Here is a 27,978-nt window from a genome sequence, read left to right as displayed (position 1 = left end):
TGCCAAGCTTGCCATGCACGCCAAGGAGACTCCCATCCGGACACGGGACAAAGTCTTCAATCTTGTATATTCATAGTCGAACAGTCCGGCCAAAGGATATAGTCCGGCTGTCCGGAGACCCCCTAATCCAGGACTCCCTCACCCCCTTTCCTACTTCCTCTCCCTCTCCTTCCTTCTATAACACCCCCGATGTCATGCTACAGTAACCCCCCTAATGGTTGCCATGTCATCAAGATTACTATGCAGCTTACCACTTGTCCAAAAAACGAAGCCTTTTTCAAGTAACAAATATGTCGAATAAATTATTTTCTTCGAGCAGTAAAACTAAAATGTTCACCTTATCCTATAAATTTCCCTGATCATTGTGATGTTGAAACCAACCTCTTCTGAATTCCCAAAATGCCCATGGGAATTAATTTAGTGGTCCAGCAGCAATTAAAAATTGGCCTTTTCAATTTCTAAAAATAGTTAGACAATTCCTTTTGGCCCCAAACTTTTTGTGCCATCTAATATTGATGCGTTTGATCTATGCGCAAAGTTTCTCAAGTAACAAAACTCATTTGGTACCTCAAATGAATCTAAAACAAGACCTAAAAGCTTTAACATAAGAAGAAAAGAAAAGTCCAGAGACAACACCGCTCACATACAACCCATAGGTATAGTGCGACCCAGCCCACTCAACGGGCCTTCTCTTTCTTCAGGTATAGGAGGAAGGCAGAGGCAGGGGCGCCATGGCACACACACGCCGTCCACGCCCGGATTGCCTTGTGTCGTTCATCCGAGCACTCCTAGAGGTGTATAAGTGTTCCCCCAACTTCGTTGACGAACCCTAGCCCCCGGAATTCCCCTCTCCCACTCACGTTTATGCTCTGAACCACGTGCCCGAGATGTCGTCACCACGCCTTCGTCGATCCCACGGCCACCGACTCCCCATCGTTGCATCGCCATGTCCATGAGGTTCTCCGTCGTCTGCTTCATCGTCTCCACCACTGGATCGAGCTCGGGGAGCAACGCCGGTGTCGCCCTCATCATTTGTCTTCGCCACGACTATCGCGTCCTCACCGTCGATCCGCTTCTTGTCGTCCACCCCGGCCCCGTACGAGCTCGCCATCAGCCGTCCCGCGGTGAGCAGCGCCGATCCCCCCCCCCCCCCCCCCCCCCCCCCGCCTTTCCCCCTAGTTCCTGCCGATGTAGCCGCCGCCCATGTCCTCCCGAGGTCACGCCTGAAGTTCTACTTCCGTGCGTGAGCGCGCCCCTGACTGCGCCTTGCCTTGTCCAGATGCTCCCTTCGGCCACCCCTTGCCTGCGCCAGCACCCACACACGCCCCACCTGGCCTCTCGCCGCCAGCCTGCACGCTGACCACCGTCGTCGCGCCCTCGACCACCACCAGCGAGCACACAACCCCGCTCCAGCCTCGCCCGCTGCCACCCGCACGTAGACCGCTGTGGCCGCCTCTGTTGTCGTCCCCGCGCTCACCTGACGCCCTCCCGCTCACCCCGCTCACCACGACCATGTCTCCCGCTCGCCAGCCCCACCGGAGCACCCCGGCCGCGCCTGCGCGTACGTGCCCGTCCGCCTCGCGCACGGCCTTGCCTTCCTTGCTGCAGTGCCCCCGCCCGCTTGCTACTGCTCTACTGTACTGATGCTTGCTACTGTAGACGTTGCTAGCTTTTTAATTTTTACATCGAGTAACCCCCTTGACTGCCCCTAAACTGCGGCTAAAGAACTACTAACAGGACAAAAAAATTATGGGGAGGTAGTACACTTGACATGGTTCAAATGTTTTCATTGGACCAAATCATTTTGATGCATGGATTAATTCCTATGAAAATCACAAAATGCTATCTTTTCCCAACAGAAAACAGAATTAATCCCTAGCACTTTGTGTGCGTGTGTGTATTATGTGTGTGTGGTGGCCGGCCGGCTCTCCGTTAGCTAATTAGTACTCCTACTAGTTAGTCTAATCAGTGGTTAGGTATAGTGCAAATGATAGGTGGACCCCCCTCTAGATATCCACTTGAAAAAGAAAATGAAAGATATGTGTGAATGACACCTGGGCCCTATCTACAGTTTTGACCAGTCAACAGTCTTACAGTTGACTGTTGACGACCCATTGTCAGTCTCCGGTGGCCCTGCTGTGTGCACTTTGCTGGGTGCACATAGCAATTTTCCCCTTTTAATTCGAATTAATAATAATTTCAAAATATTGTTTAAACTTTGAAAATTCATATAAAATAATCAGTAGCTCCGATGAAAAAGTTTTATATCTCAAAGTTGCTCAGAACGACGAGACGAATCCGAATAAGAGGTCCATTCGTCCGCCACATGTACCTAGCATTGCGAACCTGCAACTTTCCCCCTCCGGTTCATTTGTCCAAAAATGCGAAACACCGGGAATACTTTCCCGGACGTTTCCCCCCTTTTTGCCGGTATCACCTACTACCGCGTTAGGTCACCCCTAGCACCGCTTATTGCCATATTATGTTTTGTGATGCCTTGTGTGCTCCGTATTTACTATTTCTCCCCCCCTCCTCTTCTCCGGTAGACCTCGAGACCGATGCTGATGCCCCTGAGTACGACTACGTTAACGACAACCCCTCCTTGTCAAAGAAACCAGGCAAGCCTCCTTGCCTCCATTCTCTCATGCTTGCATTAGATTTTGCTACTGTTATTGTTTGCTCCTATTCTGATGCATAACCTGCTTTTGTAACCTGCTTATTGTTACCTTACCTGCTTATCCTAAACTGCTTAGTATAGGTTGGTTAGTGATCCATCAGTAACCCCCACCTTGTCCTTGTTGCCCCTCCTTCATCATCGACGACTCGATCTACGTGATCGACGACCAGAGCCCGACACCTCACAGCACATCACGCCCTTTTTGTTGCTCGACTCTGCAGAGTTACCGTCGAGTGCCGAGGGTGGAACCTCATACATCACTCCTGATGAGATCTCTGTAGTGTAGCTATCCGGTCATGGTCATCGAGGGTGATTTCCTCCTTAACCACTTCCGATACGGCTCTGTCGTGCAACCCCTCAAGTCTGAACCTCGGGGGTGGATCCTCTTACATTCACCTTGATGATTACATCGAGTGGAATTCACCGGGGATGATTCCTCAGGTTTTCCCCTTGATGTTTGGACACACGGATACTTGGACTTTACAACTGTTACTTGAAAAGGTGGGTCGACCCTGAGGTGTACCCACGAGTGATGTGGAGACGGGTTGACCTAGAGAGTGCCCACGAGATAATTACGAGGCGTGGCCGGGCATTCCTAGCCCTTGCCGCAAGTCCTTGAGACGGGGCAACGGGGTCACATCTTTCATGAGTACCTGCTTGTTACCGTGCATTCCTAATCCACTACGATTTTGATATTTGATCCGAGGGGCCTCTGGCCTGATAGCACTGACCATCACGTGGGCATAGTATGGGCGTTCTCCGTCGTATGCATCAGCCGAAGCTTACTAGACGTCAGCGACTGAGCGGCGCACGCCGGGTTGGACTGGTAAGCACCTGCCTTTTTGAAGGAGGTAGCTAGGTCTGCTCATAGGCCGCGTACGCAACGTACAGGAGTTCCTGGGGAGATGCGCATGACCCCTGGGGGCATAGGTTTAGTCCGGCGTGCTGACCTCTCTATTAAGCCTAGGTCGGGTTGCGGCGTATTGTTTGGCCGAGGCCGGGCATGACCCAGGAAGGCATGTCTGGCCGGAGTTAATCGAGCATGGTGGGTAAGTTGGTGCACCCCTGCAGGGAAGAAAACATCTATCGATAGACTGTCCTATGGTAACGAACACTTGGAGTTGTATCTTGATCGATACAACTAGAACTGGATACTTGAGATGAGAAATGGATAGTATGGCTCTGGGTGTTGGGGATCATAGCAGAAATTTAAAATTTTCTACGCATCACAAAGATCAATCTATGGAGTAATCTAGCAACGAGGGGAAGGGGAATGCATCTACATACCCTTGTAGATCGCTAAGCGGAAGCGTTACTAGAACATGGATGAGGTAGTCGTACTCATAGCGATTCAAATCGCGGTCGATTCCGATCTAAGCACCGAACAACGGCGCCTCCGCATTCAACACACGTGCAGCCCGATGACGTCTCCCATGCCTTGATCCTGCAAGGAGAGAGGGAGAGGTTGGGGAAGACTCCGTCCAGCAGCAGCACGACGGCGTGGTGGTGGTGGAGGAGCGCGGTACTCTAGCAGGGCTTCGCCAAGCACTACGAGAGACGAGGAGGGAGAGAGGTAAGGCCACGCCTTGGGAGAGAGAGACTCGTGTGTTGTGCAGCCCCAAAACCTAAACTATATATAGGGGAAAGGGCAAGGGGAGGCGCCCTAGGGTTTCCCCTAGGGGGGGCGGCGGCCAGGGCAGATGGGATCTCCCCTTTGGGTGACTTGGCCCCCAAGCCAGGAGGTGAGAACCCTAGATGGGGCGCCCCAAACCCCATGGTCACGTGGGAATAGGTGAGGGGCGCGCACAACCCCTTAGTGGGCTGGTTTTCCCCCTTCCCTTGGCCCATGAAGCCCCCCAACACTTGCCAGGGCTCCCGAAACACCTTTCGGTCATGCTGGTCATCACCCGGTACCTCCGGAACACTTCCGGACTCCAAAACCCTTCGTCCAATATATTAATCTTCACCTCCAGACCATTCCGGAACTCCTCGTGACGTCCGAGATCTCATCCGGGACTCCGAACAACATTCGGTAACCGCGTACATACTTTCCCTATAACCCTAGCGTCATCGAACCTTAAGTGTGTGGACCCTACGGGCTCGGGAATAATGCAGACATGACCGAGACATCTCTCTGGTCAATAACCAACAGCGGGATGTGGATACCCATGTTGGCGCGCACATGTTCCATGATGACCTCATCGGATGAACCACGATGTCAAGGATTCAGTCAATCCCGTATACATTTCCCTTTGTCTACCGGTATAGTACTTGCCCGAGATTCGATCGCCGGTATCCCGATACCTTGTTCAATCTCGTTACCGGCAAGTCTCTTTACTCGTTCCGTAACACATCAACCCGTGATCAACTCCTTGGTCACATTGTGCACATTATGATGATGTCCTACCGAGTGGCCCCAGAGATACCTCTCTGTTTACACGGAGTGACAAATCCCAGTCTCGATTCGTGCCAACCCAACAGACACTTTCGGAGATACCTGTAGTGCACCTTTATAGCCACCCAGTTACGTTGTGGCGTTTGGTACACCCAAAGCATTCCTACGGTATCCGGGAGTTGCACAATCTCATGGTCTAAGGAAATGATACTTGACATTAGAAAAGCTTTAGCAGACGAACTATATGATCTTGTGCTAGGCTTAGGATTGGGTCTTGTCCATCACATCATTCTCCTAATGGTGTGATCCCGTTATCAATGACATCCAATGTCCATGGTCAGGAAACCATGAACATCTATTGATCAACGAGCTTGTCAACTAGAGGCTTACTAGGGACATGTTGTGGTCTATGTATTCACACATGTATTACAGTTTCCGGTTAATACAATTATAGCATGAACAATAGACAATTATCATGAACAAGGAAATACAATAATAACCATTTTATTATTGCCTCTAGGGCATATTCCCAATAGTCTCCCACTTGCACTAGAGTCAATAATCTAGTTCACATCACTATGTGATTTTAATGAATCCAACACCCATGGGGTATGTTCCTATCTTTCTTGTGAGAGAGGTTTATCAGTCAATGGGTCTCAACCTTTCAGATCCATGTGTGCTTTACAAATCTCTATCTCATCTTGTAGATGCAGCTACCACGCGCTACTTGGAGCCATTCCAAATAACTTCTCTATTATACAAATCCGATTTACTCCTCAGAGTCATCCGGATTAGTGTCAAAGTTTGCATCGACGTAACCCTTTACGATGAACTCTTTTACTACCTCCATAATCAAGAAAATTCCTTAGTCCACTAGTTACTAGGGATAAGTTCGACCGCTGTGATATGATCCATTCCCGGATCACTGTTGTACCCCTTGACTGACTCATGGCAAGGCACACTTCAGGTGTGGTACACAACATATCATACTATAGAGCCAACGTCTAAAGCATAGGGGACGACCTTAGTCCTTTCTCTCTCTTCTGCCGTGGTCAGGTCTTGAGTCTTACTCAATACTCACACCTTGTAACACAGCCAAGAACTCCTTCTTTGCTGATCTATTTTGAACTCCTTCAAAATCTTGTCACAGTATGTATTCATTTGAAAGTACTATTAAGCGTTTTGATCTATCCTTATAGATCTTGATGCTCAATGTTCAAGTAGCTTAATCCAGGTTTTCCATCGAAAAACACTTTTCAAATAACCCTGCATGCTTTCCAGAAATTATACATCATTTTTGATCAACAATATGTTAACAACATATACTCATCAAAAATTCTATAGTGCTCCCACTCACTTCTTTGGAAATACAAGTTTCTCATAAACTTTGTATAAACCCAAAATCTTTGATCATCTCATCAAAGAGTACATTCCAACTCCGAGATGCTTACTCCAGTCCTTAGAAGGGTTGCTGGAGCTTTGCATACTTGTCAGCATCTTCCAGGATTCACAAAACCTTCTGGTTGTATCACATACAACCTTTCCTCAAGAAAAATGTCGAGGAAACAATGTTTTGACATCCTATTTGCAAGATTTCATAAATAATGCAGTAACTGCTAACATAATTCCAACAGACTCTTAGCATCGCTACGAGTGAGAAAGTCTCATCGTAGTCAACTCCTTGAACTTGTCGGGAAACATCTTAACGACAAGTCGAGCTTTCTTAATGGTGACACTTACCATCATTGTCTGTCTTCCTTTTAAAATCCATCTGCACCTAAAAACCTTACGACCATCAAGTAGTTCTTTCAAAGTCTATACTTTTTTATACATGGATCCTCTCTCAGATTTTATGGCCTCGAGCTATTCGTCGGAATCCGGTCCCACCATCGCTTCTCCATAGCTCGTAGGTTCATTGTTGTCTAGCAACATGACTTCCAAGACAGGATTACGTACCACTCTGAAGTAGTACACATCCTTGTCGACCTATGAGGTTTGGTAGTGACTTGATCCGAAGTTTCATGATCACTATCATAATCTTCCACTTCAATTGGTGTAGGTGCCATAGGAACAACTTCCTGTGCCCAGCTACACACTAGTTGAAGTGACGGTTCAATAACCTCATCAAGTCTCCACCATCCTCCCACTCAATTCTTTCGAGAGAAACTTTTCCTCGAGAAAGGACCCGTTTCTAGAAAAAATCACTTTTGCTTCCGGATCTGAAATAGGAGGTATACCCAACTATTTTTGGGTATTCTATGAAGATGCATTTATCCGATTTGGGTTCGAGCTTATCAGCCTAAAACTTTTTCACATAAGCATTGCAGCCCCAAACTTTTAAGAAACGACAGCTTAGGTTTCTCTAAACCATAGTTCATACGGTGTCGTCTCAACAGAATTGTGTGGTGCCTATTTAAAGTGAGTGCGGTTGTCTCTAATGCCTAACCCATAAACGATAGTGGTAATTCGATAAGAGACATCATGGTATGAAACATATCCAATAGGGTGCAGTTGTGATGTTTGGACACACCATCACACTATGGTGGTCCAGGTGGTATTAGTTGTGAAACAATTTCCACAATGTCTTAATTGTGTGCCAAACTCGTAACTCAGATATTCATCTCTATGATCATATCATAGACATTTTATCATCTTGTCACGACGATCTTCAACTTCACTCTGAAATTACTTAAACCTTTTCAATAATTCAGACTTGTGTTTCATCAAGTAAATATACTCAGCATCTACTCAAATCATCTGTGAAGTAAGAACATAATGATATACACTGCATGCCTGAGCACTCATTGGACTGCACACATCAAAATGTATTACTTCCAACAAGTTGCTTTCTTGTTCCATCTTACTGAAAACAAGGCCTTTCAGTCATCTTGCCCATGTGGTATGATTTTCATGTCTCAAGTGATTCAAAAATCAAGTGAGTCCAAACGATCCATCTGCATGGATTTTCTTCATGCATATCTACCAATAGACATGGTTCGCATGTCTCAATCTTTTCAAAAACGAGTGAGTCCAAAGATCCATCAACATGGAGCTTCTTCATGCGTTTTATACCAACATGACTCAAATGGCAGTGCCACAAGTATGTGATACTATATTATATCTTTTGGCATGAACATGTGTATCACTACGATCGAGATTCAATAAACCATTCATTTTAGGTGCAAGACCATTGAAGGTATTATTCAAATAAACAGAGTAACCATTATTCTCCTTAAATGAATAACCGTGTGGCGATAAACATAATACAATCATGTCTATGCTCAACGCAAACACCAAATAACAATTATTTCGGTTTAACACCAATCCGATGGTAGAGGGAGCGTGCGATGTTTGATCACATCAATCTTGGAAACACTTCCAACACATATCGTCATCTCACCTTTATCTAGTCTTCGCAGCCTTTTATTTCGAGTTACTAACGCTTAGCAACCGAACCGGTATTTATTACCCTGGTGCTACTAGGAGTACTAGTAAAGTACACAATAATATGACGTATATCCAAAATACTTCTGTCGACCTTGCCAGCCTTCTCATCTACCAAGTATCTAGGGTAGTTCTGCTTCAGTGACCGTTCCCCTCATTATAGAAGCACTTAGTCTCAGGTTTGGTTCAACCTTGGGTTTCTTCACTAGAGCAGCAACTGATTTGCCGTCTCATGAAGTATCCCGTCTTTCCCTTGCCCTTCTTGAAACTAGTGGTTTAACCATCAACAATTGATGCTCCTACTTGATTTCTACTTTCGCGGTGTCAAACATCGCGAGTTGCTCAAGGATCATCATCTCTATCCCTGATATGTTATAGTTCATCACGAAGCTCCAATAGCTTGGTGGCAATGACTATGGAGAACCATCACTATCTCATCTGGAAGATTAACTCCCACTCGATTCAAGCGATTGCAGTACTCAGACAATCTGAGCACATGCTCAACGATTGAGTTTTTCTCCCTTAGTTTGCAGGCTTAAGAAACTTGTCAGAGGTCTCATACCTCTTGACGTGGGCACTAGTCTGAAATTCCAATTTCAGTCTTTGGAACATCTCATATGTTCTGCGACGTTTCAAAAACGTCTTTGGTGCCACAATTCTAAACCGTTAGTATTACGTGCTGAACTATCACGTAGTCATCAAAATGTGTATGTCAGATGTTTCCAAACATCTACAGACGATGCTAGAGGTTCAACACACTAAGCGGTGCATTAAGGACATAACCCTTCTGTGCAGCAATGAGGACAATCCTCAGTTCACGGACCCAGTCCGCATAATTGCTACTGTCAACTCTCAACTGAATTTTCTCTAGGAACATATCTAAAACAGTAGAACCAAAGTGTGAGCTACGACATAATTTGCAAAGACCTTTTAACTATGTTCATGATAATTAAGTTCATCTAATCAAATTATTCAATGAACTCCCACTTAGATAGACATCCCTCTAGTCATCTAAGTGATACATGATCCGAGTCAACTAGGCCGTGTCCGAACATCACGTGAGACGGACTAGTCATCATCGGTGAACATCTTCATGTTGATCGTAGCCACTATACGACTCATGTTCGACCTTTTGGTCTTCCGTGTTCCGAGGCCATGTCTATACATGCTAGGCTCGTCAAGTTAACCTAAGTGTATTGCGTGTGTAAATCTGGCTTACACCCGTTGTATGCGAATGTTAGAACCTATCACACCCGATCATCACGTGGTGCTTCGGAACAACGGACCTTAGCAACGGTGCACAGTTAGGGGGAACACTTTCTTGAAATTTTAGTGAGGGATCATCTTATTTATGCTACTGTCATTCTAAGAAAATAAGATGTAAACATGACAAACATCACATGCAAATCATAAAGTGACATGATATGGCCAATATCATCTTGCGCCTTTGATCTCCATCTTCGAGGCGCGGCATGAACACCATCGTCACCGGCATGACAGACACCATGATCTCCATCATCGTGTCTTCATGAAGTTGCCTCGCCAACTATTACTTCTACTACTATGGCTAACAGTTAGCAATAAAGTAAAGTAATTACATGGCGTTTTCATTGACACGCAGGTCATAAATAAATTAAGACAACTCCTATGGCTCCTGCTGGTTTTCATACTCATCGACATGCAAGTCGTGATTCCTATTACAAGAACATGATCAATCTCATACATCACATATATCATTCATCACATCCTTTTGGCCATATCACATCACATAGCATACCCTGCAAAAACAAGTTAGACGTCCTCTAATTAATGTTGCATGTTTTACGTGGCTGCTATGGGTTTCTAGGAAGAACGTTTCTTACCTACGCAAAACCACAATGGTGATATGACAATTCCTATTTACCCTTCACAAGGACCCTTTTCATCGAATCCGATCCGACTAAAGTGGGAGAGACACACACCCGCTAGCCACCTTATGCAACTAGTGCATGTCATTCGGTGGAACCTGTCTCACGTAAGAGTACGTGTAAGGTCGGTCCGGGCCGCTTCATCCCATGATGCCGCCGAATCAAGATAAGACTAGTAACGACAAGTAAATTGACAAAATTGATGCCCACAACAACTTGTGTTCTATTCGTGCATAGAAACTATGCATAGACCTAGCTCATGATGCCACTGTTGGGTATCATAGCAGAAATTTAAAATTTTCTACGCATCACCAAGATAAATCTATGGAGTAATCTAGCAACAAGGGGAAGGGGAGTGCATCTACATACCCTTGTAAATCGCTAAGCGGAAGCATTACTAGAACACAGATGAGGTAGTCGTACTCGTAGCGATTCAGATCGCGGTCGATTCCGATCTAAGAGTCGAACAACGGTGCCTCCGCGTTCAACACACGTGCAGCGCAGTGACGTCTTCCATGCCTTGATCCAGCAAGGAGAGAGGGAGAGGTTGGGGAAGAATCCGTCCAGCAGCAGCACGACGGCGTGGTGGTGGTGGAGGAGCGCGATACTCTAGCAGAACTTCGCCAAGCACTACGAGAGACGAGGAGGGAGAGAGGTAGGGCCGCGCCTTGGGAGAGAGAGACTCGTGTGTTGTGCAGCCCCAAAACCTCCACTATATATAGGGGCAAGGGCAAGGGGAGGCGCCCTAGGGTTTCCCCTAGGGGGGGCGGCGGCCAGGGCAGATGGGATCTCCCCTTTGGGTGACTTGGCCCCCAAGCCAGGAGGTGGGAACCTTAGATGGGGCGCCCCAAACCCCCTCGTCATGTGGGAATAGGTGAGGGGGGCGCACAGCCCCTTAGTGGGCTGGTTTGCCCCCTTCCCTTGGCACATGAAGCCCCCCAACACTTGCTGGGGCTCCCGAAACACCTTTCGGTCATGCTGGTCATCACCCGGTACCTCCGGAACACTTCTGGACCCAAAACCCTTCGTCCAATATATCAATATTCACCTTCGGACTATTCTGGAACTCCTTGTGACGTCTGGGATCTCATCCGGGACTCTGAACAACATTAGGTAACCGCGTACATGCTTTCCCTATAACCCTAGCGTCATCGAACCTTAAGTGTGTAGAACCTACGGGCTCGGGAATAATGCAGACATGACCGATACATCTCTCTGGTCAATAACCAACAGCGGGATCTGGATACCCATGTTGGCTACCACATGTTCCATGATGATCTCATCGTATGAACCACGATGTCAGGGATTCAGTCAATCCCGTATACAATTCCCTTTGTCTACCGGTATAGTACTTGCCCAAGATTCGATCGTTGGTATCCCTATACCTTGTTCAATCTCGTTACCGGCAAGTCTCTTTACTCGTTTCGTAACACATCATCCCGTGATCAACTCCTTTGTCACATTGCGCACATTATGATGATGTCCTACCGAGTGGGCCCAGAGATACCTCTTTGTTTACACGGAGTGACAAATCCCAGTCTCGATTCGTGCCAACCCAACAGACACTTTCGGAGATACCCGTAGTGCACCTTTATAGCCACCTAGTTACGTTGTGGCGTTTGGTACACCCAAAGCATTCCTATGGTATCCGGGAGTTGCACAATCTCATGGTCTAAGGAAATGATACTTGACATTAGAAAAGCTTTAGCAGACGAACTATACGATCTTGTGCTAGGCTTAGGATTGGGTCTTGTCCATCACATCATTCTCGTAATGATGTGATCCCGTTATCAATGACATCCAATGTCTATGGTCAGGAAACCATGACCATCTATTGATCAACTAGCTAGTCAACTAGAGGCTTACTAGGGACATGTTGTGGTCTATGTATTCACACATGTATTACGGTTTCCGGTTAATACAATTATAGGATGAACAATAGACAATTATCATGAACAAGGAAATACAATAATAACCATTTAATTATTGCCTCTAGGGCATATTCCCAACACTGGGATGCTTTCTCGCACAGAGTCGAGAAAGGATCTCTGGCCGAGGTTGATAACACTACTACTACTTTACTTGATGCTACTCTTCACTCTTCTAATGTTGCAAGACCGCTGAAGATGCTAGTATTCTATAGGACCAGGCTCTCCCCTCTATTGTGGCATTCTGCAGTTCAGTCCACAGATACAACCCATTTCATTGATACAAATGCATATGTAGTGTAGATCCTTGCTTGCGAGTACTTTGGATGAGTACTCACGGTTGCTTTGCTACCCCTTTTCCCCCTTTCTTCTTCTTTCCGGTTGATGCAACTAGATGTCGGATCCCAGGAGCCAGATGCCACCATCGATGCCTACTACTACGTGGAGACCGCCGACGACCAGGAGTAGTTAGGAGGCTCCCATGCAGGAGGCCTTGCCTTTTCGATCATTGTTGCTTTTTTGCTAGCCTTCTTAAGGCAGACTTGTTTAACTTATGTCTGTACTCAGATATTGTTGCTTCCGCTGACTCTTGTGTATTCGAGCTTATGTATTCGTGCCCTCGAGGTCCCTGGCTTGTAATATAAAGCTTCTATTATTTTAATTTGTGTCTAGAGTTGTGTTGTGATATCTTCTCGTGAGTCCTTGATCTTGATCGTACACATTTGCGTGTATGATTGAATCAAGGGCGTCGCAAGTTGGTATCAGAGCTGACTGCCTATAGGAATCCCCCTTTCAAACTCCTTGGCCGAAGTTGAGTCTAGTCAGTGAAAACTGTTTTACTAACATGGCTGTGTGGCTTACGGCCCCTCGTTGCCATTGGGTGGTATTAGGATCTTTTACTCCTCGTCTATACTCTAGGACTCTGATCTCTCTTCTATTCAGGTTAAATGAATTTTGCTAACTCTAACATTAGGATCTCGTGATCACTTGCACCCGGAGAGCCCCTTATTACCGATGACCGTCTGCTGCACTAGAAGATTCCAAAGACACCCTATGATGTGCTCTCGAGACTATGTGCCATCGTTTTTGCAATTCATTTCCATCGATAAATCGCTATGGATAACCACGTACACTTGCCATTCATACAATCATTCCCCGTTGATCTTGTTATTACAAGATACCCAGAAATTATCTCTATTATTCTGAGAATACTTTGTGCCTATTGCCTTGGAGTTCTTGCCACATGAATACCCCGTACAGATAATTCCTCGCACTTACCGAGTATCTGTTCTTTCTCCGTTGTTCATGTGTTTCACCAAAGTCATCGAAAAATCCTCAACAGCCTGTTGTTCTTGAAATTCTTGCTTGCATTATGGTTAATCCCATCAGTATACTAATCTTATTGGCATCATTTGTCACTATCATTTTTGAGTCCCTTGATTCAATAAGTTGCGAATGTTCACAATCATCAGTCGAATCCTAGGATTATCCTTCCGGCTCAGATGCCATTTGGATATGAGCTGGTTCTTGCCCAATCAAGATGAGATGGCTCAGATGCCATTCAACTTACTCATCTTTTGATCAGAGCCTCTGCTTCTGATCCTTCGTCTTGAAATCATAATTCCTTTGTACTCAAGTGTAGCGACCAGACCTCAAAAGGTCCAATCTATGTGCTCCGGTGTCATCCCTGGATCAGTAATGCTGACACCACACAGTACTTGAAGGATTTATAATAGAGTAGCAATCACACACTTATTACATCGAGTGTCTCAATAGAGAACTTATTACAATAAATAAGGCTTAAGGCCATCTAATAACGATAATAGCGGAAGGCTTGGAAGATAAGTGAGTCCATCAACTCCAACGACATCACTGAGTATAGAACCACGACCTAAAACTCCTTACTCATCGTCTGAAAAGTCTGCAACATTAACGTTGCAGCCCGAAACGGGTCAGCACATGGAATATGCTGGCAATGTAACACATAGAGAGTAATGGAATGAAACAGTTATTCTATATGCATATTTGGCTGGTGGAAAGCTCTATGGTTACAGTTTTGCATAAAGCCAATTTTTCCCTACAACAAAGGAATAAATTTATTTAACTATCATGGTGGTTGTTAAACATTGAGAATGGTTGATAGCATTCTTAAACCCAATTAAGCATCATCATTAAACAAACCCATCAAAGTTAATTTATAGTAACATGTTGAGATTCACATGATAATCCAGGTACTAGATACTCAAGATGTCCATAACCGGGGACACGGCTAACCATGATTAGTTTATACACTCTGCAGAGGTTTGCACACTTTTCCCCACAAGACTCGATCTCCTCCGTTGGATTTCTCGCACTACATGGTGTTTGAGAAACGGATGACCGAGACATAGTCTTTCAGAAGCGCTAGCACCTTACGATGGGTAGACCGTACCACCTACGTCCCCTACATCTGCTAGTCTACCACTGTAAGAGTTCGCACGACTTAGTCAACTATTCTAGAGCCCATAATAGCTTGTGGCTGCACACGGAAGTTTCTAGCATGAATAATCTCATGATCCCTTTGAGCCTGGGTGGCGGTCCATAAAGAAAACAGGCAATCCTGGAATACCCAGGTACCTCAATCCACCCAGATGTGTGTTTAAGTTGCCACCTAAATAAACCATTAATTAACATTCTCACATCTGTCATGGATACACTCACCCAATCCACGTCTACTAGCATAGCATGTCATAATAAGCAAACGTAGAAGTAACTCCCAAAGGTTTGATAATAAACAGGTAATAGGTACTACCTCAACTACTTCCCAAACCCACAATTTAATTAGATCCTAATCATGCAATGTGTAAGGATTGATCTAATGCAATAAAACTGGGTAGAGGGGAAAACATGATCAAAGTGTTACTTGCCTTGCTGATGGTCCGAGAAACCTAGCGATTCGAAGTAGCAAGCGGCGCACTCCGGGTACTCTATTGCAAACAAAAAAGCATACAATAAGTACGAAACTAATGCACAGGTAAAACTCAAGTAAGAGATCTAACTGGAAAGTTCAACTTAAGAACTCTGGTTGGCAAAAAGAATTCAAATCGAACAAAGCAACGAAAGACAAACGGCAAAAGAAACAGGCTTCATTTAATATTCTGGATCTAAGGCAATTTTTACAGTGGCAAAAACTTGTTTAAGTTGGCTAAACGGAAAGAGGGTTTCGAAACGAAACTCCAGGCGCTTGAATCGCCTGATTCCGATAAACGAGCGAAAAGTTAGACTAAAACGAAAATCGGATCAGAAATCACGATTAGAAAAATCGCGGATTTAATCCAAGAAAAAGAAAAATGATGAACAGTTTAACGAACGAACGTTCGTTAACTAAATCTAAACGAAGAACGTGTTCGTTAAAACGAACGAACGAGCGAACGCTCGCTAATTAGCCTAAACCGAAAAAAACTAATCTAGAAATACGAAACTAAAAAAACCGAACGAAAACTGACAAAAACCAAACGAAACCGGCGGGTCAACCTCGGTGACTCGGCGGCGAGACGGGCGGCGGCGGCTCCGGCGAGGCGGCGGCGGGGTCCGGCGGGGCGGCACGGGTGCGGGGCGGCGGCGTCGGGCGCGGCGGCGAAAGGCGGCGGCGGCGCGGGCGCGGGGCTCGAGGCGGGCGGCGGCGAAAGTTGGCGACGGCGCGGGCGTGGGGCTCGAGGCGGGCGGGCGGCTAGGGTTCGGCCCGGGGTGGGCCGGCGGCTTATAAAGGTTGAGGCCTGGAGGAGTCCGGGCCTAGCACGGCCTGTAGGTCGGTTCGAACATTTTTTAAAAAAAACTTATGCTCGGAAAAAAAAACAAAAGGACTACTAAACGGACTCCAAAAATCCGGAAATAAAATTTTTCCCGGCTTCTAAAATCAAGCCGCACAGGATGAACATTTATTTGGGGCCTAAATGCAATTTTGAAAAACACGCATTTTTCCTAAATTCAAATAAAATAGCAAATAAACCAAATAAAATCTTAAATGATTTTTTTATTAAATCCTCAATATTTCTTTATTTTGGGAAAGTCATTTTATTCCCTCTCTCATAATTTTTTTGTAATAGAAATAACTGAAGATAAAATAAATAAAATCAAAAGATCCTATTTTCAAAATTTGAGACAACTCAAATATGAAAATAACGAAATACCCAACTCTCTCCGAGGGTCCTTGAGTTGCGAAAAATTTCTAGGATCAACCAAAATGCAATAAATATGATATGCAATGATGATCTAGTGTATAACATTCCAAATTGAAAATTTGGGATGTTACATCAAGCACCGAATTATTTTGTTGTTTCTATAATCTGATGCCTTTGCATTCTTTCCTGCTTCTGATTGAGTACTGATACTCATATCATATCCATTGAGGACCGCTGAATCCTTTGTTGGATTATTATCCGACAATGTCCTTCATATTCAAAATCTCGTGCGCTCTTCCCCTGATACATATGGCCATTGGTAAATTGTATCCTCTGCTTATTGTCAAACATGCCCTGCTATTGAGCTGATGTTGTATGCTCTAGAAGTTAGTGGTATATGTGCCTAAGATACCCCTACGGGTTGAACCTATGCCTTCCCTAATCCGCGTGAACTCGAAAGAGATGGGAGTCATAATCTTCTGGAGCTTCACCAGATAAATCTTTCGCACTACAAATTCTTCAAAAACGAGGAGTGAATGAAAGGTTATGCATTGAAGAAGTGGGAGTCAACCTTGAACTTTGTGTTCACGCCCATATACATGATCTAGATCTTATCATGGAAGCTTCTCTTATAATCAAATGTTCCCTTGGTATAAGCTCATCTTGCAGTTGTAAATTGATTCTTTGCAATCATGGTTCCAACCATATTTTCTCGTTGATTCCATTTCCCGGACAAGTTAAATACTTGTCTTCTGCAGATCATTTCATCTGTCCAACCTCTATTCTGATCTAGATCGAGTATTGCCCCTTGTTATCTAAAGGATATTGTGTCATTACACTACCTCTTGTGAATTCTCCTGGAATGATACCCCATCACATCATTCCTAGCCGGATCGACTATATTTTTATCGTGTCAACTTTTAACTGTGCTACCTAGTCCTTATGCCTGGAGAAACTTCCGACAATGAGCTAAGCTTACATCGATCTTCATTATCTTATCATTTTTCGCCTTGAACAACAAGCTTGACTTCGAGTTTGTGTTGTACCCATGGTTCCAATAACTTTTCGCTTCATCATTCCTTTGACTTGATGTCATCGCAGATCGATTACATCTTCTTGAAATCTCTCAATAATTGTGTCATTCTCGTCAACATTCTGAGCTCTTCCAGCATATCAATCGAATTCGTGATAAGAAATACCATCCTTGTGTTATCATCGACAACCCCCCTTGTCTTCTTTCCAACACATGTTTGATCATGTCTTGGTTACACCTTGGAATCCTTCCTATTCCTGCAATTGTTCCGCGTGTATTTCTTGTGATCTTCAACTCCAACCCCTACTTGTAACACCATGTTAATGCTACCTCGAAGCATGACTGAGGTATTCCGAATATCAACAAGAGCATTGGAAGCACATTGTTGGATGTTTCTTGATCTATTATCCAAACACCATTGTATGGGTAATATCATGATTCTTCCCTCGCCTCCTTTATCTAAATGCTTTTGAACTTGTTGTCATATCATGTATATCCTGCTCCGCTTCCCCTTGGGCAGGATATACTCCCAATTGTTGTGTGTAAACACATTTTCCTTTCCAATGTTCTGATTAATCTAATGATTACCTTTTCTTTTCCATTGTTTTGTTTAACCTTTCTTGTGGTTATGAGATCTAAACAGTAATAGTTCCCTGCTTATGAAAACACCTCGGTGTACAATTCTGTCAGCAAGACCCTGTTACTATAGTTGATGACATTCCGGTAACCACCGATGGACGGGAACGTTGCCTATTGGTCCGCCTCATTCAACGAGCTGGAGAATTGTTCTCTTCATCCCTCGCCCTGGGTACCAACGTTGTTACCGACATAACTGACAGGCTATTCTCTGACCTGACTTGCTATCATGAATGTGAAAGATTTCAACGCCCTTTCTACCTTTAAACCGCATGGTGGGCCCATAACCCACAACTCCACATGATCGAAACCTGACTCTCCTGTACACCCCCGGTTTCCAAAGTTATTCCTCGCACGTGGCCTCATGTGTAATTCACGGGCCACCTTCCGATTGATCTATTCTGGTAATAGACGCAATACTCAATCTCGTTGCTCTGGACCCCTTCCGCACATTGTTTCAGACATCGAACGATTGCCTATCCGTTTGAAACTCTCATGATACCTTCTTACTTTGCTCTCAATATATTCTTAAGTTTCAACTCGAGGGATACTTATGCTTCTTCCATGAGTTAACCGTCTGATGCTCAGTCTTGTTAGAATCCATCCTTATAGAGCTTTTCCCCTCTTGTCCTTCCGTGAGTACGGTGAAGATCCTGAAGGAAGGATGAGAACTTCATCATGATGCATTCAGGCATAGGAATGAAGACATCAATGCTATGGATCGACCTCTTCGAGAAGAGCAACCAAGAACGAGAAGATTCGTTAGAATTTCGTAACTAGAACTTTCCCCTTACTCCACCTCATAAATCTCGGGACGAGATTTCTTGTAGTGGAGGAGATTTGTAACACCCCGATGTCATGCTACAGTAACCCCCCTAATGGTTGCCATGTCATCAAGATTACTATGCAGCTTACCACTTGTCCAAAAATCAAAGCCTTTTTCAAGTAACAAATATATCGAATAAATTATTTTCTTCGAGCAGTAAAACTAAAATGTTCACCTTATCCTATAAATTTCCTTGATCATTGTCATGTTGAAACCAACCTCTTCTAAATTTCCAAAATGCCCATGGGAATTAATTTAGTGGTCCAGCAGCAATTAAAATTGGCCTTTTCAATTTCTAAAAATAGTTAGACAATTCCTTTTGGCCCCAAACATTTTGTGCCATCTAATATTGCTGCGTTTGATTTACATGCAAAGTTTCTCAAGTAACAAAACTCATTTGGTACCTCAAATAAATCTAAAACAAGAGTTAAAAGCTTTAACAGAAGAAGAAAAGAAAAGGCCAGAGACAAGACTGCTCACATACAAACCATAGGTATAGTGCGACCCAGCCCACTCAACGGGCCTTCTCTTTCTTCAGGTATAGGAGGAAGGCAGAGGCAGGGGCGCCATGGCGCACACACGCCGTCCACGCCCAGATTGCCTCATGTCGTTCATCCGAGCGCTCCTAGAGGTGTATAAGTGTTCCCCCGACTTCGTTAACGAACCCTAGCCCCCGGAATTCCCGTCTCCCACTCGCGTTTATGCTTTGAACCTCATGCCCGAGATGTCGTCACCGAGCCTTCGTCGATCCCGCAGCCACCTACTCCCCATCGTTGCATCGCAATGTCCATGAGGTTCTCTGTCGTCTGCTTCATCGTCTCCACCACTGGATCGAGCTCGGGGAGCAACGTCGGTGCCGCCCTCATCATTTGTCTCCGCCACGGCTACAGCGTCCTCGCCGTCGATCCACTTCTTCTCGTCCACCCCGGCCCCGTACGAGCTCGCCATCTTTAATGACCAAACCTCGAAGGATTTGAGTCTCTATGCTTACCGTGCTAGTCCCTGGATCGAACTCGCTAGCACACACAGTATAGATGAATACCAGAATAGTGAGTGCATCATTTATTACATCGTATGATCCAGAATATATAAAATAAAATAATCTGCATAGCACTTGGCTAGCTTTATTCAACCAAACAACGGAAAGTAGCAAAAAATTAACGATGAGTCCCATCATAGCCCACTGGCGATGCTGAGTGCAGACTCGCGACCCTAACGGTACCTTACTCTTCGTCAGAATATCCTACAAAATGAGACGTTGCAGCCATATAGGTCAATACTTGGAATGTATTAGCAAGTTACACAGGAGTAATAATAAAGCAGACCTACATGTATATGCATAGTACAACAAAGGAAGGCTTGGGGGTTTATTTTGCAGAAAGCTGATTTTATCCTAATAACTACCTAATAGTCAATTTTATTATTTAGTTCTTTTATTACTACAATTAAATACATAAGGTTGAGTTGGCAAAAATCAACTCCAACCTACCCTTTATTAAGTTGCCCAACAAATTTATTAGGTGTCACATCTGTCAAGATCATCCAACAACTGTAATGGCATAGTGGCTCAAAGTTGCCCATAACCGGGGCATGGCTAATCATGATTAGTGTTAATACTCTGTAGAGTTTAGTACGCTTTACCCGCTGGACCCAACCCGAAGATTGAGACGAAGTCTTTCAGAAGCAGTCCCCTAGTCCCAACAGGAGGCCCATCCCAACTATTGTATCTACATCTGCTGGCACATCCGGGTAAGGGTCCCACAACTGATCAACTAAGCCAGAGCCCATTTAGCCAGTGGTCGCACATGGAAGCTACTAGTCACTAAGTATGTCTAATCCTTTTGAGCCTGGGCGGCCGTCCACTTACATTTAGAGGGTATAAAGCATGATGTTCTTGAAACCACCCTAGCAATACCACTTCCGCCGAGGTGAATTAAATCTTGAGTTACTACTCAAATTATTATATATATAATCCTCACATAATCTCAATGAATACACGAACCAACCCTGTCTACAAGCATAGCAAAACTACAACTACCACGTTCTGCAATGACGGGAAATAGCTCAACAGCATAACCAAAATATATAGTACTCCTATACGTGCATATATTCATAGTGTGATATAACTACATGCATAGAAAACAATAGGTAAAGGATGATCAACATGTAACTTTCCTTGGTTCTGGTTCAGAAAGTCACACTCCTGACAATAGCTCGCGTCGCACTCTGGACAATCTACACGTTTCACACAATTCAACAAATCAATCACCGGAACACGAAAAGAACCAAAACAAAACCAACAGCAAGAAAACCATTTTTAAAACTCAAAAACAGAAGCTTAGCAGCACCTAAATTGCACAACGGTCACAATGCAAAAAGAATCACCAAATTTCGTTAAACGGTTGGGAAGTTACGGCCTCCGGAAGATTTGATTCAAATTCAAACGAATTCAAATTTGAACAGTGCAAAAATGTGCAGAGTTGGTGCTGTGATAATGTGCTGATTTTTGTGAGATCACAGGAAAAAGAATTACCTAAATTGGATATACAAAATAAAAGCTATAGCTATTTGAAGTTGGAGTTGAAATCTGAAAATAAAACAAAAAGCAACAGAAAACAACTGTAGCAACTCCTGTAGCGGACAACTGTAGCGGACTGCCATGTGTCAGCGCATGATTGGCTGCAAGATTGCATGCGTGCGTGCTCACCAGCAAAACAGAGAAAACGGCGGCGGTCTCGGGCGTTGACGGCGGCGCTCCTCCGGTGGGTCTCCGACGAAGGCGAGGTGATGGACGGGTGCGGAGGTGAGTGGCGGAGGTGGTGGTGGTGTTCAACGGGGGCGGGGCGGACTGTGCCGATGGCGGTGAAGACCTGAACGCGGCAACTCCGGCAGCGTCGGACGAGCTTGAGTTGCTTGCTCCGGTGGCTCTCTGCCCATGAAAATAAGTCAGCGAGATGCGGCTTCGAGGGGGAAAGCGAAGGGTGCAGGCAGAGCTGCTGTGGGTGATCTTACAGCGACGGCAAACGGCGGCGAACTCCGACGGCGTCGGTGAGATCCGTATTGCCCAAACAGCGCGTGCGGTCGAGGAAAAGATCTAGACAGGAGGGGCGGGGTCTTCCCTAGCATTCTACTCGCGCACGGTGCGTCGGATGCACTCGAGGTGGACCCGAAGCGCGAGCTCGAGTCGATCTCGGCGTGCGTGCGGCGTCCGACCGGGGAAGAAGAGTGGGGCGGGGCCCGCGGGTCAGCGGCTGAGGTGAGCTAGCGGATCGGGTGCGGGTCGGTCACGGGCGGCGCGGCGCATACCGCTTCGCGTAGATAGGTGGGCTGATGGCGATGGGAGGCTGCTGGGCCGTGGCGGCGAGCTGAGCCGCGGTGCGGAGCTGCGCTGTGCTGCGCTTCGGTGTTGCATGCTGTGTTTTTCTCATTTTCTTTAAACAAAAACTACAGTAGTAAAAATAACTAAAAATAAAACCAAAATATAAAAACTAAATAAAAATACGTAGACACACAGAAAAATGTATACTACTAACATAAACTACAGGAACACTAGTTCCAATACTAATGCAATTTTCGAAAATATTTTTTTATGCAATAGGCCACACAAACAGTAAAATAACACACAATTAAAATATTTTGAAGATCACAAAAATTACCAGAACATATCAGATGAACTGGAAATAATATTCTGCACATTATGAACATTTTTAAAATAGGGGAGAAGTCATGTTATCTCCACTCGAAATAAATTGCCTTTTGTTGCATAATGATTTGAATATTCTGAAAAAGCAAATAATGCAATAAAAATATGATATGCATATGAATAATCTATTAACATCCTAATTTAGTAAAATTGGGATGTTACAAACCTACCCCCCTTAAGATGAATCTCGCCCTCGAGATTCAGGCTGGCTAGCAAATAGGTGTGGGTGATCCTGCCTGAGATCTTCCTCTCGTTCCGAGGTAGCTTCCTCCTCTGTGTGATGATCCCACTGAACCTTGCATAACTTGATTGTCTTGGTGCGAGTAACTCTCTGTGCTGTCTCCAGAATCTTAACAGGCTTCTCCTCATATGTCAAATCACTCTCCAACTGAATTGCCTCAAGTGGCACTGTGTCCCTCAATGGAACATCCATCATCTCTGCATGACACTTCTTCAACTGAGATACATGAAACACATTATGAACTCCTGACAAGGATTCTGGCAACTCCAGCTGATAAGCTACCTCTCCTCTACGCTCCAAGATCTTGTAAGGTCCCACAAAATGTGGTGCTAACTTACCCTTGATTCCAAACCTCTTAATTCCATAAAGTGGTGAAACTCTAAGGTATGCACGGTCTCCTACCTCATATGTCACCTCCTTACGTTTTGCATCAGCATAACTCTTCTGCTTGGACTGTGCTATCTTCAGCCTGTCACGAATCAACTTGACCTTCTCCTCAGCATCTTTGATCAAGTCTAGTCCAAAGAATTGACGCTCTCCAACCTCATCCCACATCAATGGTGTCCTGCACTTCCTACCATACAATACCTCAAATGGTGCCATCTTCAGACTAGCCTGGTAACTGTTATTATATGAGAACTCTGCATAAGGTAAATTATCATCCCAACTGGACCCATAGTCCAAAGCACAAGCTCTCAACATATCCTCCAAAATATGATTTACCCTCTCTGTCTGCCCATCTGTCTGTGGATGGAAAGTTGTACTGAACTCCAGCTTGGTGCCCAAGGATTCATGCAACTGACGCCAAAATTTGGATGTGAACTGAGTACCTCTATCAGACACTACCTTCCTTGGAACTCCATGCATACAAACAATTTTAGACATATAAATTTTTGCTAGCTGAGCACTGGTATAAGTAGCCTTTACCGGGATGAAGTGAGCAACTTTAGTCAGACGATCAACAACTACCCAAATAGAATCATAACCTGACCGAGTCCTGGGTAAACCTGTAATGAAATCCATACCAATCTCATCCCACTTCCAATCAGGTATAGGCAATGGCTGTAACAAACCTGCTGGTCTCTGATGTTCCACCTTAACTCTTTGGCACACATCACATGTTGCAATATACCCAGCAATTTCCCTCTTTAGGCTAGGCCACCAAAATCTTTCCCTCAAATCCAAATACATCTTAGTATTACCTGGGTGAATAGAATAAGGTGAATCATGCGCCTCCTGAATAATCAACTTCCTGATATCTGCATCTTGAGGTACACAAATACGCTTCTCAAACCATATGGCCCCATGTTCATCCTCATGGAAACCTTCTGCCTTACAGTTAACCATATTCTCTTTTATCTCAGTGATCTCCTTATCACCCTTTTGAGCTTATCTGATCCTGTCAAGCAAAGTAGGTTTTACCTAAATATCCCTTAGGAACCATCTCCAACCGGAGATTCCTGAACTGCTCACATAACTCTGGTGGCATATCATCAATATTAACTGCATTAGCATGGCTCCTACGACTCAATGCATCAGCAACAACATTAGCCTTACCAGGATGATACTGCACATTCATATCATAATCCTTAATAAGCTCCAACCATCTCCTTTGCTTGAGGTTCAAATCCTTCTGAGTAAAAGTATACTTCAAGCTTTTATGATCAATAAATATATCACAATGATTACCAATAAGATATGGCCTCCAAGTTTTCAATGCATGCACAACTAAGGCTAACTCCAAATCATGTGTAGGATAATTATGCTCATGATTCTTAAGCTGACGTGAAGCATATGAAACAACTTTACCTTCCTACATCAACACACCGCCAAGTCCTTGACGAGAAGCATCACAATATACCTGGAAGTCCTTATGTATATCCGGCAGAGTCAAAACTAGTGCTGTAACCAAACGCTGCTTCAATTCCTGAAAGCTGGCTTCACATTCATCACTCCAAACGAACTTCTTCTCCTTCTTCAACAATTCATTCATAGGCTTTGCAATTTTGGAAAAGTTCTCAATAAACCTCCTGTAATAAGCTGCATGGCCCAAAAAGCTGCGAATCTCTCCAACTGATGTGGGTGTCTCCCACTCTGTAACTGCAACAACCTTAGATGGATCAACTGCAACTCCATTACCTGACACAACATGTCCAAGGAATGCTACCTCATCCAGCCAAAACTCACATTTGCTGAACTTGGCATACAACTGATGTTCCCTCCATTTCTCCAATACCAAACGCAAATGCACCTCATGCTCTTGCTTATTCTTGGAGAACACCAATATATCATCAATGAAAACAACCACAAACTTATCCAAGAACTCCATAAACACCTTGTTCATCATATTCATGAAGTATGCAGGGGCGTTAGTCAATCCGAATGACATAACAGTATATTCATACAACCCATACCTCGTAGTAAAAGCAGTCTTTGGAATATCTTTCTCACGAATCTTCAATTGATGATAACCAGAACGAAGGTCAATCTTAGAAAACACGGTAGCTCCCTCCAACTGGTCAAATAGATCATTTATCATAGGCAAAGGATACTTATTCTTAATGGTTACCTCATTCAGAGAACGATAATCAACACACATCCTCAAGGTCCCATCCTTCTTCTCCACAAACAAAACTGGAGCTCCCCAAGGTGATGAACTTGGGCGAATAAATCCTTGTGCCTGCAATTCTCTTATCTGCTTCTTCAATTCTTCCAACTCTTGAGGAGGCATTCTATACGGTCTCTTTGCAATAGGTCAAGTGCCCGGTATTAAATCAATAAGAAACTCAATATCTCTATCTGGTGGCATACCTGGCAACTCCTCTGGAAACACATCTGGATAATCTTTCACAACTAGCACATCTTCCAGGCTACCCCCCTTAAGAGAGTTCACCTGCACCTGATTACGCTTATACTTACACACATATTTGATCCTCTTCCCTCCTGGTGCACTGAGAGTAATAGATCGACTGGCACAATCAATACGACATTTATATAACTGCAACCAATCCATACCCAAAATAATATCCAGACCTTGTGACTTCAATATAATCAAATCTGTAGGAAAATCATGCTTTCCAATAGACAAAGTCAACTGACGACAACCAACACCTGCTATCATCTCAGCTCCTGGGGAACTCACTCTAATAGGCATACTAAGTGTTTTGGTTGGCAATCCATGTTTATGAAAAAATACCCTTGAAATAAATGAATGCGATGCACTAGTATCAAAAAGAACAATCGCGGGTACGGAGTTAATCAAGAACTTACCAATCACTGCATCAGGTTCATCATAGACCTCCTCAACATTAACATGGTTGACGTGACCCTTCTAGAAGGGGTTTGGCTTGCTGACTCCTGAATCCCCATTGCCGTTCTTGTTCCCTGGACAAGCATTGGAGTAGTGGCCCATCTGCCTACACTTATAGCATTGAACCTGGCTAATATCCCTCTACACAGGCATACTCTGGTGGCTCTGGTTATTATTCCCTCCATTACCATTACCATTACCTCTACCATTTCCATTGTTACTCTTGTGCCCATTCTGATGATGGTGGCCATTATGGTTGTGGCCATTCCCTCCATGATGATTATGTCCATTACCTCCATGATGATTATGCCCATTACCTCCTTTACCATGATATGAAGTGCGTGGCTTCTATTGTGGTCCTGAATTATACTTATTATTATTGTTATACTTCCTCTTGCGATTCTCTATGGCATGTTGCTTTCCCTCCAGCATAATAGCCTTATCAATCAAATCCTAGCAATTCCTAAAAGTGGCCACTGTCAACTAAAGGCTCAACTCATCATTAAGGCCCTCCAAGAATTTCTCTTGCCTAGCTGCATCAGTGTTAACATCATTAGGAGCATAACGTGCAAGATTATTAAATTCCTCCACATACGCATTAACTGTGCAACCTCCCTGGCGCAAACTTCGAAACTCCTTTTTCAGACTCATAGCACCAGCAGACACATGTGCAGCACGGAAAGCATCCTGAAACTGAGGCCATGTGATAGTAGCAATGGGGTAAGTGACCAAGTAGTTGTCCCACCAAGCTGCAGTAGGACCCTCCAACAAATGTGATGCAAACCTCACCCTCTCTGCATCAGTGCATCCAACCGTCTCCAGGTTCCTATTGACTGCACAGAGCCAGTCATCAGCCACAATAGGTTCAGGGGAACTGGAGAACCTCTAAGGATTCCACCTCAAGAACCTGGTAAGCATATCCACAGGTGGCGGTGGCGGCGGATTGTTGTTGTTATTGTTTTTGTTCTGGTTCTGAGTAAGCAACTGGACCAACTGGGCCTGTCCCTCAATAACCTGTTGTATGTATGGTGGTACTCCATTGCCATTGTTGTCTCCTCCTGCAGTATTGCGTCTAGTATCACGCCTCGGCGGCATTTGGTGGGCAAGCATAGATGAGTTATAGATATAATAGGGCCAAAAGCTATGTATATATAAATATATTCTACCCATATGCACAATATGATCAAGCCAACAAAACACAACAACGAATAACACCAACAAACAAACAACAAACAATATGGTAATATATATATATGTATAGTCAAATAATTTCGACACTAAGCAATTTAACAAACAATTACCAAACAAGCGAACAATCTAGTATCTTCATACCACAAAAGTGGAAATAATCAGATACGCTAACATGATAACGTTGCAATATAAAACAAACATGAATGGTGGTCTCAGCACTAGTTCCTACTAAACTGGTCAAGATACTTGAGGGATTTACTAATAAATAGCAAGAAGTATAGCTAGTTTATAAAATAATTTTCACTCCTATGGCTTTTCTAATCCATTTTCTAGGGTCACGTCATATAGTCAACACACTGCTCTGATACCATCTGTAACGACCAAACCTCGAAGGATTTGAGTCTCTGTGCTTACCGTGCTAGTCCCTGGATCGAACTTGCTAGCACACACAGTATAGATGAATACCAGAATAGCAAGTGCATCATTTATTACATCATATGATCCAGAATATATAAACTAAAACAATC

General features: G+C 44.4%; 1 long non-coding RNA gene across 1 annotated transcript; it reads left to right on the top strand.

The window, feature by feature from the left end:
- Positions 1–741: 741 nt before the first annotated feature.
- On the top strand, positions 742–13,003 carry LOC147970708 (uncharacterized). The gene is made up of 3 exons (XR_015604254.1): positions 742–1,124; positions 2,547–2,618; positions 12,746–13,003. It is a non-coding gene; the product is annotated as an uncharacterized LOC147970708 (long non-coding RNA).
- Positions 13,004–27,978: the final 14,975 nt, after the last annotated feature.

The sequence above is a fragment of the Triticum urartu genome, chromosome 5A, assembly GCF_056163025.1.
Source record: "Triticum urartu cultivar PI428250 chromosome 5A, HENAU_Tu73, whole genome shotgun sequence".
Taxonomy (NCBI): Eukaryota; Viridiplantae; Streptophyta; class Magnoliopsida; order Poales; family Poaceae; genus Triticum; species Triticum urartu.
This window is presented reverse-complemented; position numbering and strand designations above follow the sequence as displayed.